The sequence below is a fragment of the Vanessa cardui genome, chromosome 1, assembly GCF_905220365.1.
Source record: "Vanessa cardui chromosome 1, ilVanCard2.1, whole genome shotgun sequence".
Lineage (NCBI taxonomy): Eukaryota > Metazoa > Arthropoda > Insecta > Lepidoptera > Nymphalidae > Vanessa > Vanessa cardui.
The window spans coordinates 764692-782072 of record NC_061123.1 but is presented as its reverse complement, the minus strand read 5'-3'; the positions used below and the strand labels follow the sequence as shown (position 1 = coordinate 782072).

Here is a 17381-nt window from a genome sequence, read left to right as displayed (position 1 = left end):
AGCCTGGTTAAAAAGAAAATGCCTATTGTTAGAAGCACATCTATTGAAAAAGGTTTCATTTTATCTCTGGTTTAACACGAGGAAACTTGGTGTATCAATGTGTGCATACCCGTCTGGGAATGTACCATGCACTATACTAGTAATACTTGGTATTATTGTCTTCCGGTTTGAAGGGCGAGTCAGTATAATTACAGGCACAAGAGATATAACATCATAGTTTCCAATGTTAGTGTCGGGTGGCAATATTATAAATGGTTTATATTTCTATGTCTATTGACAGTTATGATCATTTACCACCAAGTAGCACACGCTCAGACACACAAACAAATGCTGTAGCTAGTTTAATATAAAATCAAAATAACTGGCAACATTTATTTGTAAAAACTAATAAAACTAAACGACGTCATTAGTCCGTAACAGTTTAATCCGACTCTTTATGGCACTCGGCTAAGCCGGGCGCACAGCGTTGCACTCGCTATGATTACCGTATACATATTTAATTATTTATCTATATTATCCAATACGCGATTTCTATAAAAAGTTACAAGCAATAAATGTCCCACTGTTGGATGGAGCAAAGCTGGATTTTACTATATGAAAGTGGATTTAAAAAAAAGATATCATAGCTTTATTTAGAGAATTACACTGACTTAACTTTTATTAAAATAAAAAGAGAAATGATTTTCTAAAATAAAAATAGCCTCTAAAAAACAATTAGAGTAAGGGTGATACGAAAATTAGTTTAATAGATTCACATTCGACGCGTCGGTACCATCTCGACTCCTACGCCCCTGAGAACAAGATTAACTATAAACAGGTATATAAGAAATGAAATTAAGGTGTTTACTGACAAAAGTAACAGCCTCTAAATTTCTCATAGTTGGGCTATTGCCTTCTTTCTTTTACGGAAACGGTGGATCGGATTGGTGAGTACACATGTGGCAGAAATCCGCACGAAGTTTTCCTCTACTGCTGAGCACGAAATTATAAACACAAATTAAGCATATGGAAATTCAATAGTGCTTGTAATCACCAGTAATACATTTGACGATCTCCGTGGTGACGACCTCCGTTGTCGCGTGGTGTGTACACCGGTTTTCATGGGTACGCCACTCCGAGGTCCCGAGTTTAATTCCCGGCCGAGTCAATGTAGATTACCATTAGTTTTCTATGTTGTCTTGGGTCTGGGTGCTTGTACGGTACCACTGTTGTTACTTCTGATTTTCCATAACACAAGTGCTTTAGCTACTTACATTGGGATCAGAGTAATGTATGTGATGTTGTCTCATATTTATATTCACATTATTTTGATTAATCGAAACTATATTCTGTCTCGTTTGTATAGTCCATTGAGACATGCAATCTTATTTTATAGACTCGACACATCTATGATTCTCGGAAAAGTCGAGATCAATGACCCCGCCGTTCCTGGATCGTAGTTTTTTTTAAAACTAAACGAAGCACGCTGGAATGTTTACAAATTATGTAAGCGAAGCACAACCTCTGTTTACACTCGGTTTTATTTTAAACTGTGCACATTCTTCTCGTTTTATTTGCGTGAAAAAATGTCAGAATGTTAGTGAAAACACGCTATCGTTGAGATTTGTATTGACGGCAAAAATAAGTTTAAGTTTTAGCGTGAGAAATGTGCTACTTAATTAAAAGACATACTGATATTCTTATGGAATTTATTTTGTTTTGTTTTTGGATCGCTAAAAAGTTTGCGAACTTAATAAGTATAACTTATACTTCGATAGACTTCCTTTGTATAATAATCGGGCTTCATAAACTATATGTCTCGTCATCAAAAATCATATAAATTGTCTTCAATTGTATATGTATGTTAAATACTATTCTCTATAATAAGTGGAGATGATGTAGCCTTATGTATGCTACGTAAAAAAAATCATGAATTTGAGTTTTTTAATTTAAGTATAGCTAAAATGTTCACATATCACAATATTCACATGTTTAAAATTGCTAAAGGATATATTTTCTAAAATCGGTCAAAATTAACCAAAAAAACAGAAACCCAACAAAACCCATATAAATTTAAGAATAATAACACACGCGTGTCCCGAATTGATATTATATGAGAGAAAGCTAAACACAATAAGGCATAATTAATTCCGGATCCCTTAGGGAAACAGGCCGACTCGACAACACTGACGAAAACAGTCAATCAACGCTTTATCAAATAAACAAAACGAGCAAACGTTGCCTTTATTTATTCCCATGTTTCGGGTAAGCCTACACGTACCGCTGCGATATCGACTAAGACTTATATACAATTCAAGTATTTTTTATGTGATATATGGCAGACGAGCAGAAGTCAGCATAAGGAAGGTGTACGATCTTTTCTTTAAGGTTCCCAAGTCGTATCGTTTCTGAAAAACTGCCGGCGAAAGCTGGTTCCACAGAGTGTTTGTGCGAGGCAGAATGAAATGTCTTAGAAATCGCGCTGTGGATTTTCGGGTACCAAGGCGGTGCGGGTGAAACTTGAAATTTTGACGAGAAGTCCGAAGGTGAAATTCAGGAGTGAACATACTCTGTGATAATTTTGGTAGAAAAACAAGTTATTTTTAAGCTATTTATATAATATGTATCTAAAATATAGTCTAAGCATTGTTGATTTTTCTGTCGTCAGCCAATCCTCATCCACTATTAGACATGGGCTCAAAAGCTCCTTGTTCTTCAAGTGCCGAGTTAAAACAGCCCTTCCTCTGTGGCCGTCGTAAGAGGTGAAAGAGGCACTATTCCCTCTGTGACACTTCACACTTCAACTCCCTATTGCACTGCGCAAGTACCCAGGTTTTATCACCAAGTAGTAATATTTAGTAGTTTTGTGTTCCGGTTTGAAAAGCGAGTGAGCTAGTGTATAAGAGTTTTCTAAGGTTGGTGTCATATTAGTCTAGAATTAACGCCTCTCCTTTTTTTCTATAAATGTATTATTGACCCTTAAAATTGTTGTCCTGACATTATATTTATGTTCATACTAATTCATCACGAATGTTAGACTGATATTCAAAACTACAAGATAATATTTTATTACATCGTTTATACCTTTGCTGTTGTTCGATAATATTTTCACTTACGAAAAATTCACTCTGACTAACTTATACAAATAAACAACGTGGGCGTGGTAAACAAAGTCTAAAAATAAAACGAGTCAAAACAAATCGTCGGGATTTAGTAAAATTGGTTTTATTTTTTATTGACTCTGTTATGTGTTATCAGGGTCAATAAAGACTTACGTGATGTATAAATATGGAGTTTTTGAAAAAACTATTATCCCTTTCAACGTCATAAGTTACGAGTCTTGTGAATGGTATAATTATTGGATGAGAGGACAAGATAAAATATTAACTGTTTCGTATCATTTACTTACAACTTAGTTACACAATGTCTTATCACTCCATAATTGTAATATCACAGTCATGCTGCTGCACCTGCAAGTAAAAGTAACTTTGTATGTAATAGTTAGATTAATTACGATAATAAACGTTACAATACAAAAACAATTTAGGAAACTATTGTGATGTCTTATGAATCTTTTCTCTTATATCACAACATAATCTTGCGGAAGTCATAAAAATCTTAATTATTTCAAATATTAGGTAGCTACAAGAAATATTACTATTGATTACTAACATTCTGGGAATGAAACGATCACCGCCTAGCTATTTTTTTGAAGTGTAACCTTCTATAGGCGTGTTAGGCAAATTTTGGTAGAGGAAAATCTTATAGACGTCACCGACATGCTCATGACGGGCGCGTGCGCGACAGGTCGACTGCTATGCGCGTTAGGCGCTTTTTTTCATATTGAACATATGTTATTAATAAAATTGTCAAAAAATACCCACTGAGTTTCTTTTTTAGGTTCTTCTCAGGTATATCTATCAATAGGTAAGGGTAATTCTATCGAATTAAATATTTTGAATTTAAGTTTATTTCGTCACACGTTTCTATAAGACGATTTCGTCTTCGTATCATCATCATATATTTATCATAAAGATAATGTAAATATTAATTAGATTTCCAAGACAGTAAGTAATATCTTTATTCTCGTTTAATTAATCTCATTAGACGATTCTTTAATTCATTAATACTCTAATCGAAAAAACGTTTCTAAATGTAAAAAAAATGTAAGAAATATTAATTTCGATAAAGTAACCTTAATTAACGAAGGGATCTTATTACATTCTTTGTATTTCTCTCAGTAATTTGTCAAAGTTCGGAAATAAGTCAGATTTCGGTAAGGGATGGGAGGAGCGTGGGTGTGTGGAAGTATAACTTGCATAATTTATCTTTTAATTGAAACGACAGCGCCCAATTAATTTCGTTATCGTTTGGGTTAAGGTTCATTAAAAGAATTTGTTTTTGTGTTATTAATTGGCTAATAATATTACAACCACGAATTATTTAGAAAGAATAATAATAAATATACATTAGGTATTATATAAAAAAAATAACTCGATGATGATAATATTTGAGTATTAAGAATAATAGAAATTAGCGGTCTATACACTTCTCTCTCTAAGTAAGAAATCTTTGATTTTACACACTTTTACTTTACGATGTCAAACGATGAATTAATTATAGCCACAAATTAATTACGTAATTAATACTAGTTGAAACCACGATCTTCTTTAAATCTGTATTTTCTCGCAAGAAAATTTCGGCCAATGCACGAAACTTTTCTCTATTTGGCACGCGTCGCAAAACTCCAGTGTACGCTCGACGGAATCATGGCCTATGACATATTGTACGTTAGACCTTCATATTCAATTACACTATAATTTTGAGTCGAGATGGCCCAGTGGTTGGAACGCCTGCATATTACCCGATGATTGCGGGTTCAAACCCAGGCAAGCACCGCTGTTTCATGTGCCTAATTTGTCTTTATAATTCATCTCGTGCTCATCGGTGAAGGAAAACATCGTGAGGAAAACCTGCATGTGACAAATTTCATAGAAATTCTGCCACATGTGCATTCCACCAACCCGCATTGAAACAGCGTGGTGGAATATGTTCCAAACCTTCTCCTTGAAGGGAATTTACAGGCTTGAATTGTTTTTTAATAATATTCTTCGAATGACTAACAAATTAATTTCAATATAATGTTAGTTAGGAGAGACACACAAACCTGCAACGATGCAACTATCCTATTCGGAAAGCCGACGTTACTCCAAATAAATATAAAGGATTATAAAATGAAAATAGATACAATTATGTGCTGAATAACACAGATGGTTGCAGCTATTAATTTGATTTACATTAATATAAACATCATAAGTGCGGATTATTTTAAAGCAAATGTGTTGTAATTTTAACGATTATGATATAATATTATATATGCTTAGATTGGTGATGATCTTATCAACAAATAATTAATTATGATATTATGAAAAATTGCAAATATAAAACAAAATTAAAAATTGTGATAATCATCGTGTGGTGCATTTCCAAAACAAAATATATGATACACACCTGTACAATCAAAGTTATAAAAACATTTTTTTAATGAATTATCTCGATTCTCTTACTTATTCGAACAAGTGTGTTCACAGCTCAAAACTCGCGTTTGCTCGAGTTTCTATCCTTTAAATAAAACCTTTTACAATTCACCCGTAGACCGTGACGCTCGCTGACTCCACAAGAAAAATACTCCGAGAAAGTAATCTCTTAAACAAATAACCAGAGCTGTTGGAGTATTCCGCCAAGACACTGCTTATCAGGACAATTCGTCATGCCCACTTATATACTAAATGTATCGCAATTCTCCTTTTAAAACTCGGTGATACTTTAACCGGTGGTAGTTTCACTAAAAATAGTTATTAAATGACTATTCAAAAGTGCTTGTAAAAGCCTACTTGAATAAAGTCCATTTGATTGATTGATACTTTCTCAATAAGTCCTGCCCTGAATTTATTTTCAAATAACGATTAACTTACCTTTAATGAAAACAAAATTATTATTTTCTATACAGTTACACGAATTATAAGTAATTCTGTCTATATGTGACTTTATTATGACTTAGACTGAACTGACACATGTGGCAGAATTTCGATGAAATTAGACATATGCAGGTTTCCTCACGATGTTTTCCTTTACCGCCGAGCACGAGATGAATTATAAACACAAATATATAGTGGTGCTTGTCTGGGTTTAAGCCCGCAATCATTAGTTAAAATACACGCCTTTTAACCATTGGGCCACCTCAGCTCAAATGAAAGAAACTGGATTATAAATGTCGCCGAGGATTTGTTCCACTTTATACAATTGTGCGGTCCGTGGATACGTAGTATGTCTTGACGATGTTGTTAGAATTGCTTCACCGCAAAACACGTGTTGCAAAGATAAATTCAACACTTGTAAACTCATTAGTATTAGTACAGTATACGATATTCGCTTGCATCTCGGATTCTCAATAGACAAACCGCTTGTGAATGTTATATGAATAAATATATATTTTTAAGTCTAGTTTTAAAAGTTATTACTACGGAGATGATGATGAAATTATCATGATGTTCTAACATTTCGACTCTTGACGAAAATTATCCAGTTTTACGGATATATTAACTTAGATAATTATGAGCGTATATATTTATCTCTCTAACCCCTCACTTAATAACTTGTATTTGGTTCGACCTAAAATTTTGCGTCGAGGCTAGTTTAGACACAGAATTAACAGTTTTTTCCTGCTTTCCGAAACATGGAAATGTGCACATTTTCAACTTCCAGACTTTTGTTATGATTAAAAGAGGCGGACAAGACAAATGATTAAGTTGAATGAGTTGTCACCAAATCTTATTGCTATGAATGCACCACCAATTTTTGGAGTTAAATGTCCGTTATACCTGTGGTTTCACCGGAACACAACACTATTATTAAGGTATTGTAATTTAGCGGTAAAAACTTTTAGCTGATATTAAGAATTTTCCTAGCCAACGAGATTATTGAGTCTGCATACTTACAAGTCAACGAAGTATACCTATAAGTAGAGCGACGAGACAGTTATTAAACTATATCATACAATTTTCTCTGTTATCAATACATAAAATACATACTGTAAAATGTGAACCGAAACGATGATTTAACAGCAAAAGGACATATCGAATTATTGATCAGTAAATCCTCTGTCAAGTTACCATAATCGGATTATATTTGAATGGGAACGAAATGCGTTTACGCAAAATTTAAATTCTTTCAGACTTTATGTATAAAAGACTCTTCATCGCATTATTTACAAATAAAATAAATGTAATAATAATGATCTTATTGTATCCGATGTTGCAGTATTTAAAAAAATAACTTTAGCCTCGAAACTTCAGTGGAATCTTCATAGAAGGTCTCTGACACATTAAGACTCAACTTCGAAGCATACGAGGTCAGGAGGTGGAGAAAAAAGAAACGACTTATTTTGATACAAATTAGTAACATACTATTTTTTAAATGTATTTTTTTTTAATTTTTCTTTTCATACTATAACAATAAGAATATTTTCGTTATTATTTTGTTATATTAACCGATAATCTAATTCCCAAGCGAAATCAACATATACATATATTATATTTATGGGTATTACATATATTACATATATTATATTATTTTCATAGTATTTTGTCTTCCGGAATAGTAGTGTCGAGTGATTTATATTTAAGCTGTTTTCATTCTACATTTGACTTCTAGAAAGAGTAAGAATATAAGATCACCTTATAATTTTAACTAACTACTAAGCCTCGATTTAATATCCATCTGAACGCAATAAACTCAATCACTAACAAATGGATTTTCAAACGGCTTTCATCATTGGACGAAGCGATTCATAAGGAAGGTTGAGATGTATAATTCATTAGGGTTTGTGTAAATTGACTGAATATGACCATGATTGTTGAAGATGTTGACGATCGGGACAGGTACCTATAATAATAACAAATATACACCCAGTAAAGTACTTTAATACACAACACAGGACAAAAGTATAGTCGACGAGATACAAAAAACAGCTTATTTAATTGACATTGCCATATCTAACACACACAATCTGCAAACGATCTGAAGCGAGTAGCCGGAGAAAGACCACAGTGGCGAGCACTTGGAGAGGCCTATGTCCAGCAGTGGACAAAAACGGGCTGATGATGTAAGTATGATGAATCTGCAAACCACCATAAATGACATTTTCTTTTTTGGAATAGGTTGGCAGACGAACATATGGGCCACCTGATTGTAAGTGGTTACGATCACCCATAGACAGTCACGCTATAAGACATATTAACTATTCCTTACATCGTCAATGCCCCACCAACCTTGGGAAATAAGATGCTATGTCCCTTGTGCCTGTAGTTACACTGGCTCTCTCCCTTCAAACCGGAACACAACAATACTGCGTACTGTTGTTTAGCGGTAGAATATCTGATGAGTGGATGGTACCTACCCAGGCGGGCTTGCACAAAGCCCTACCACCAAGGAAACATACATGAATAAACATAAACATACAATATACGAAATACACGGTACTAAAAGAAGAAATAGCACTTATTTTGGCACTTGGAGAACGTTACAATAGTCCCAATAATGATCTCTACTGGCATCGTACTTAATAATATGAGATACATATCTCTAAAATTATCTTCCAAAATTTTTATGTAAATATTCCGATCCCTCGTTCTGAACACTCGCAGAATTGTACGCAAATTTCTTGCAAGTGAAGGGGAATTGGGATTGCTTTAAAGCCACTTGGTTTCGGTCCGTGAGAATGTAGTTAATACCGGCTCTAAGCAGAGTTGTTAAGAGTAACAAATCGAATAATAATAATATTTTCTTATCATGATGAAACGAGACTAAAGAATTACTTACAAGTTCACATACTTATTTATAAATAACTAAATATAGAACGACATCACATACATTACTCTGATCCCAATGTAAGTAGCTAAAGCATTTGTCTTTGGGACAATTAGAAGTAACTACAACCACAAATACCCAGACCCAAAGCGACATAGAAAACTAAGGAAATTTTTCTACATCAACTCAGCCGGGAATTGAACTCGGGAACACATCGAAGTGGCATACCCGTCAATTCTGGTTTACACACTACTCGACCACAGACCATATTAATTATATTAATGGATTCATCTTTTTTAATTTTTTTTTATACATAGGCCATGATATAATACAGAGAAATTTAGCTTTATTAAATTACAACACATGATCCAATTACTCGATCAAAGGACTGTTCGCGCTTGTTACCAGTTCTTTAAAAATGTAATACATGTCATAAAAAAATAATTACATTTTGAACATCATAAAGGATATATTTTTAAACAATTTATGTACGTTCTGACTTTACACCTGATCTGGTATCTACCCAATTTATAATATTTCCCCTCTATTGGTAATCTTTGATCACCAGTCCAAGCTAAATATATCGGGTATTGAAATCAAAGGAACAAGAGAAACAATTTCTAGGTTTCGTTTTCCTTCAGATTTGTCAAAAGTTCTGCCATATCGTGCGCTACAAATAGTTCTTGATCGGTATATCTTTATTTATAACACTCCACTATTCTCCTCTCCACTGCTGTGCAGCTTGCATCATATCCATTCATAAGTTTTTCGCTATTGTCTTATGAATGTCATATACCTTTTTCCACCCGCGGCTTAAGCTCGCGTGTAACTGGGAAGACACACGAATTTTCCTTTGCCATATTTTCTTATGATACATTCAGCCGTTCTGGTGGGTTGAGTAACAAACATGGTTATTGCATTTTTATTTATAACATACTTCACACTGAGCGTCGATTATACAAAGAATTTATATTTAAAGGAGGGAAAAAATTAATGTTAATTGTTCTTTATATGAAAAAGACAGGTACAACAATGCATATTTTAAGGCATTTCATTTTTCGAACCGATCGGACTTGAGAACCCTTCCGTAAACGTTCATCACATTTCTTAAAGGCCAACTACCTACCTGCAAGTCCTTTAGTGTTCCAGATGTTCATGGGATGAAGTTAATGAGTAAAACTTGTATAGGTTGTATATCAGCACTCCTGAAAAGAGGCCTTTGCAATGCCCTAGGAATTAAAAAAAATGTTACTTTTATATACCAATGCACTATACAAAATAACTTATATAAGAATGCTAGTTTTTCCAAATAACTGTTAACCTCTGATTAGAAAATATATCAAGGAGAAGCTTTAGAAAGTTAATTTGTTGAAATATTATTACAGTAACTTATATTGAATTACCTTATTGAATTCTTGGAATTTTAATAATTATCACCATCGTAAACTTTAATTAAAAACTACCATTTCTCTGACAGAAACCCTTGAACAAAGGAACCTAATTAGCCATTCCGTTCAAACTTCAAGCATCTCTAAAATTTCTTAACAGGCTATAACTGCTCTGGGGGTGCGAACAAAAAAGGACCTTGTGTTGAAGTGATACGACACAAATTCCTTTACAATTTACATTCCATTACCTGTAATGACGGTCATAAGAAGCAGCGATTGTATTCGATCGCATCGGTCATGCGGGCGCTCGTATTTTTTACGATATCAAATAAAAAACGTAGCAAAAACGTCGCTAAAATCTATTCCGAAACGTTCACCTGTCGCCTGGCGCCTGTAACGCGACGGGTGATTTACAGATACAGTTTTATTTATAGCCATTAATCTTTTAATAGACATTTGAACGCTGAAAGTTGCGTAAAACGCAATACGGCTATTGACGTCACTATTATAACATTTTACTTGGAGGCCTTTATGCAATACGTCTGGGCAGATAACCCTTACTCATCAGTTATTCGAACTGCTATTCTTGCTATTGTTAATAGCTAGTGCAACCACAGGCAGAAATGGCTTTGGTTTACCGAGGTTGTTGTCGTACTGATAATATGAGAAATGTACATACGTTCTTACATTGCCAAAAATAAAAAATAAAATACAAAAGATACAATTTATCTACGATAAGATACGATTTGTAAGAAATTTTTTGATGTTGGTTTTATATATCGGTTAAATTTACAAGTATTTAAACTGATTTAGCTGTATTATGCTTTTTTCCTATCCTTAGAATATACTATTTAAGTCGTACAAGGGAGATGTACTTTTTATTCTACGTCATACTTTCAATGTGTAATATATGTAATATGTATGCATATGTATGTGTGTGTAATATTTCATCAATATTAAATAAAAAATACTTTGCCTAAAACTAAACATAAAACCTTTCAGTAAATAGTACTTTTGTAGCGAGTTAAATACGTAAGTAGGTTCTAATGAAACTCCAAAATTTCGCGGCTTACAACTTGTTAATTATTGTAGCCATTAAAAAAGTTGTTAATAACTTTTAACGAGAACGTCTCAGATTTTTACATTAAGGCAAATACTTGGGATGATTTGTACTTCGAAATATTTTACGTTGGCCTCGGTCTTGTTGCTTTATTTTGTAACTAGCGATTACACACACAAATAATCTAGGACTTTACAATACAATTATACTTTTACTGGCTGTGCTTGCGAATTTGTGCCAATTTGAATTTAGGAAACAGTCATTTTTCGCAGATCTTATTACAATTTATTAATTTTGTTTTAAATGCTTTTGTGATATAGAGTCGTTGGTAGAAGACACACGACGTGATGGCGACGACAACATACTGGATAATATTTGGACATTGCATGCTATATTATTATTTTATATATAATTCTGATATAAATATAGCCTAAGTAACTCCTTATTACATCAGCTATCTGCTAGTGGGACTTCCGTCAAAATTAGTTCACCCGTTCCAGAGATTAGCCAGAACAAACAGACCCACAGACATAAATTGTAAATAATGTTATTTTGGTATATGTACTAAACTAAAACTTATTCAAATCAAATCAAAAGTAACTTGTTTCAAGTGGGCTGTTACAAGCACTTTTGAATCGTCATTTTGCAATTAAGTGAACCTACCACCGGTTCGGAAAGTAGATTCTACCGAGAAGAACCGGCAAGAAACCCAGTAGTTACTCTTTTTCAACATTTACAAAATATAAAGTCATGTTAGTTAAATACAATTATTTAAATTAATATGTCCTGCTTGGAAGTGAACAGGTATTAACTCCACGCTTTTTCATCATCTATAAAATCTTGTATCGAATAATATGCCTTTTTTACCAATGCATTTTTTAGAAACGATTTGAATTTACGAAACGGCAAAGTTAAAATTGATGGTCAAATGAAACATTACCATGTATAAATACATAACATGCGTTTAGTAAAAAGCGGTTATTTTACTATTACATAAATACTGTAATTATACTATATGTATATCAAGATAAGGTATGTGATAACCCACCCATAGATTGTTTTTATTCCACAGCCTTAACATTGTGAGATGACTGATCCATGACTTTTCATGCTAATCATTAATAAATAAAATGTCATTTCGTTTGACCTTTTGCAGATTATTATTATTTTTATACACATCTAGTGTCAGATTTATGCAATCTAAGGGATTTGAGTTTATAACTCTAGGGCCTCTGTAAGAAATGGAGCCAACATAATAGTAATTTCTAGTAAAAAACGACATAATCACAATTCTGACGAGTAAACACATTTAATGCTGTATATATGAGATAACAAAAAAACTTCTATTTTGTAATAACTGTATAATATATTATGTTAAATGTTTTTTTCACATAAAAGATACATAAGATATTAAAAGAATTTAATTTGTTTTAAAGACTAAAAATTTCTCAAATTGATTTGAAAATAATTTAGGGTGCTCTTTGCTGCCCCGGGGCTTTCGGACCTCGAAATCCGGCCCTGATCGCAACAAAAGGAAATTGTTACGTAACCACTCACTAAAACGGACCTTAAGAGAACTTAAAATCATAAATTGTATCAGGAGAAAAACTTTAAGGTAACTTTAAATTTGGAAAACATTTTAGATGATGTAATAAGTCATAGAACAATTGTGGTTGCTAGTATTATTATTATTTTTTTATGGTATAGGTTGGCGGACGAGCATATGGGCCACCTGATGGTAAGTGGTCACCATCACCCATAGATAATGACGCTGTAAGAAATATTAACTATTACTTGCATCGTCAATGTGCCACCAACCTTGGGAACTAAGACGTTATGTCCCTTGTGCTTGTAGTTACACTGGCTCACTCACTTTTCAAACCGGAACACAACAATACTGAGTACTGTTATTTGGCGGTAGAATAACTGATGAGTGGGTGGTACCTACCCTGACGGGCTTACACAAGGCCCTTCCACAAAGCACCCTACCAATAAGTCATAGAACAATTGTGGTTGCTAGTATTAGTAACGTATTCCCGAGAGGTTTTAAATGTTTAACATATAACTTAAATCGACGTATTCCTGTTAAAAGGTGATAGAAGTGATTTTTGCAATAATTTTAGCAAATCAAACTTTTTTAATTTGAATCGATAATTATTGTAAATTAGAAGAAACATATCTAATTGTAACTTCTTTTATATAATTTTATTGTTGCATTTTTGACTCATTTAAAAAAAAGCAAAAAAAATGTGATAAGTAAAACATAGTTCACTGTTGCATCGTGCATATGGGGGTTAAAATGATGTATAATTTTAAACTCCTATCACCTTTTACGGGAAAACGTCGAATTACCAATTACCTTGTACATATATACAGAACTATGTAAATAACAATTATATAATATAAATACTTTCGGTGGTATTAATAAATAAATACCACGTTACGTCACGAATAGTGCAATGATTGTTAATATTATATCAAAAGCCAGCGCCATATACTTATATATAGAGGGCGTACATATCTCACTGAGCTCGACACGTATTATATCTACACTTAAACCGATTTACTTTAACTAAGTGAATAGTTAAGTATAAATCCTTTTAAGGGATTATTCTTAGCCCGAGTTACTTATTCCGTGGTATAAAAAAGGTTTATAGCATGTAATCTGTTTATATATGGCTTATTGTTTTTTACCGATATGTTTTTTTCGTTTTTATTTTTTCATAAATTATTTATAAGAATAGGCTCTTTAATGTTGAGGTAGGTAGACTCAAAAATGGGCCACCTGAGAGTAAGTTCCGCGGTCAATTGGAAGGCAAAGCCAAATTGGCTTGAAAAAAGCTGGGTGAATGTTCCGAGGAATTGTTCGGATTAATCCCGGCTGCTGAATTTCACCTTCGGACATCTCGCCAAAATTCTAAGTTTCACCCGCACCACCTTGATCCACAACAGCGCGATTTCTCAGACATTTTCTGCCTCGTATAACTACTTTGTGGAACCAGCTTTCGCCCGCGGTTTTTCCAAACCGATACGATATGGGAACCTTCAAGAAAAGAGCGTACTCCGTTCTTAAAGGCTGGAAACGCACCTGCAAGCCCCCTGGTGTTGCACTTGTCCATGGGCGGTGGTAGTCACTTTCCATCAGGTGAGCCTCCTGCTCGTTTGCCACCTACGCCATAAAAAAAAATTAAAAAAAAAGTGGTCACCAATGCCCAAAAAAACTATTCATAATACCTGAAATAACGAATGTCTTTCGAGTTTATACACTAGCTGAGTCAGCTGTCAATTCAGAACATAACAATATTCATAGTATACAAAGATCAATCAACATCTAGGAACATTTGCCACTAGAACCGCCCTCGATGAAGATGAGAAAACGCTCGGAAAACAAAAAACGATCTAATCATAGTCAGAACTGAAGGCACAGATATAAACAGAAATATCCTCATTACTGGGAAGTATCAAAGATGACGTGAGAACATGCAGGACATGCTTATCAATAAACAAATTGGATCATACGAAACTTTAATATAAAAGAAGATATAATAATAAAGAATGTATAAACGGTTGCAAATATTTGTCATACGTGAAAAACTATTACCTCGTTCCATTGAAAATACTCCAGTAAGTTGTTGAATACAACATGAATTAATAATGTGGGCGGATCAACACTATTCATATTATTTCTATTTTTAATCTTTCACGTCATAGCAACGGTGAATATAGCTTTGAATCTGTGCACCTTACGAAGCTCCCGTTATGCGTTCTGGCAACTGAGCCATATCCGAGCGTTGCTGACCAAAATTCTCAATATATTGCATGTAATCAGTTTTATCGATCGTGGCGCCATCTGTAACTTCACGAAGACTCATTTTACGATATCGAAACCACCCTAAAAGTAATTATATAGAGTAACTCCATCGGAAGCATTTCATTATCATCGACGTTACAACCTTTAGACAGAAAACCTATTGAACTTTTTTATCTTTTTTTGTATTACATAGGTGGTTTTGCTTTTGGATTACATAATAACACGAGAGCACCATTGCTCGTAAATCTTGGCATACAATATCAACAACCAAGAACAGCCTGTAAATTTCCCACTATTGGCTAAAGCCTCCTCTCCCTTTAGGGAGCAGGTTTGAAACATATTCCAACACGATGTTCCAATGCAGATTGCTGGAATACACATGTGGCAGAAATTCTATGAAATTACACATGCAGGTTTCGTCACGATGTTTTCCTTCACGAGATGAATTATAAACACAGATTAAAAACATGAATATTTAGTGGTGCTTGTCTGGGTTTAAACCCGCAATCATCGGTTAAGATGCACGCGTTCTAACGTCTGGGCCATCTCGACTCTTCAGCAGATTTTGTCATATTACAAATTATTGCTGACAAACTAAAGCGCACTAACTTTAGAAAGTAAGATTTTAGGTATGTCCCTTATGCACGTTGCACTGACTTAGTTATCCTTCAAACTGGAACACAAAAATACTGACTATTGCTGTTCTGTAATGGAATATATTAACTACCGCCTTCATAGTTTTCTATACGACCTCAAGGTTGACTGGCAGAGATTTCCTTACGGCATTAAATCTGCTTTTTGTGCAGTGGTCAATAAAGTCTATAAATAAATAGTTATGTGATGAGTGGGTGGTACCAACATAGGCGAGCGTGCACATAGCTCAACCACCGATTAATTTTATAACCCTGTTCCAGATAACCGAGTAAAAATTTTAATCTATCATCTTAAAAGACAAATTCAAAATTATGTCCTCAATTTTGAAGTGATTAATATACACTTTTATTAAATTCCTGGGCGGGCTAGCTTTGACAGGGTATACATTACTCGACCCAAAGACTGCGAGACTCGTTACGATGGAGCAGTTTTACATGTTGCTACATTTATTTTTATTCGACTTTCATCTAAGCTGTTAGTAATGATGATATTATAGAGAGTACTAAAAAGAGTTCTCAGTCAGATCAAAAAAAGAATTGACTTGTTTTGGTCGAGATGGCCCAGTGGTTAGAATGCGTGCATTTTAACCGATGATTGCGGGTTCAAATCCAGGTAAGTACCACTGAGTATTCATGTACTTAATTTGTGTTTATAATTCATCACGAGCTCGGCGGTTGAGGAAACATCGTGAAGAAACCTGAATGTGTCTAATTTCAGAGAAATTCTGCCACCAGTGTTTTCCACCAAGCCGAATTGGCACAGCAACGTGGAATACGTTCCAAATCTCATCATAGGAAGAGCAGGCCTTAGCCCAGCAGTGGGAAATTTACAGCCTGTTGTTCTTGTTTTTGTTTTAGTCAACAAATTCTCAATAGTAGAACAGAATTAGGAAGTTTTCAGTGTTCTTCAAATGTGGTAATCAAAACGCAAGATCAGTTATGGCTACCGTTGGACTCTTCCGATCATGTCAGATCACTTTCTCAACGGATTGTGAGGAAATAGAAAAGCCATAGATAATTATGTTTAACATAAAATGACTCTTACTATGATTTTACTCCGTTTTGAAAAATCTAATTCTGGAATAAGGACATTATCATCATTATATTCAGAAGGCTGTACCGTCAATACATGGAGTAAAATGCTAGAATCCTTTCATTTGTAACTTTAACTACAAAATAATTTGTAAGAATAATGTCATTGTACCCAAGAAAAGTAATAACTCTATCAATTGATTTTTTGGCACTCAAGCCCACAGCTCCAGTGGCGCAATCGGTCAGCGCACGGTACTTATAGCGCAGTGCGTGCGAGACATGCCGGGGTTGTGAGTTCGAGCCTCACCTGGAGCAATGTTTTTGTGTCTTTTGTAATCATATTTAATGTTTGGCTTCATCCATGGCTAACTTCTGAATGCTATGGTTTCCAGCTACAAGCCAGTGAGAAGGGAAACATAAATCAGAGCTAAAAAAAATACAGCTGAGAGTGCCCTTGTATCTTTGTTTATTAATTGGTAGGGCCTCGTGTAATTCTGGCGATGTACCTTAGTTCTCAAGGTGCATTTGCACTACAAAGGATGAATAATATATTTCTATTACGTATAAATGTATTTCTATACGATTTCTAT

General features: G+C 34.2%; 1 protein-coding gene and 1 non-coding gene across 2 annotated transcripts in view; both read left to right on the top strand.

Annotated features, from left to right (window-relative positions):
• Positions 1-17381, top strand: part of LOC124531612 (atrial natriuretic peptide-converting enzyme) — a 140238-nt gene that overhangs the window by 111653 nt on the left and 11204 nt on the right. The window lies entirely within an intron of this gene.
• On the top strand, positions 17015-17106 carry Trnai-uau. The gene is given in 2 exon segments: positions 17015-17052; positions 17071-17106. It is a non-coding gene; the product is annotated as a tRNA-Ile (tRNA).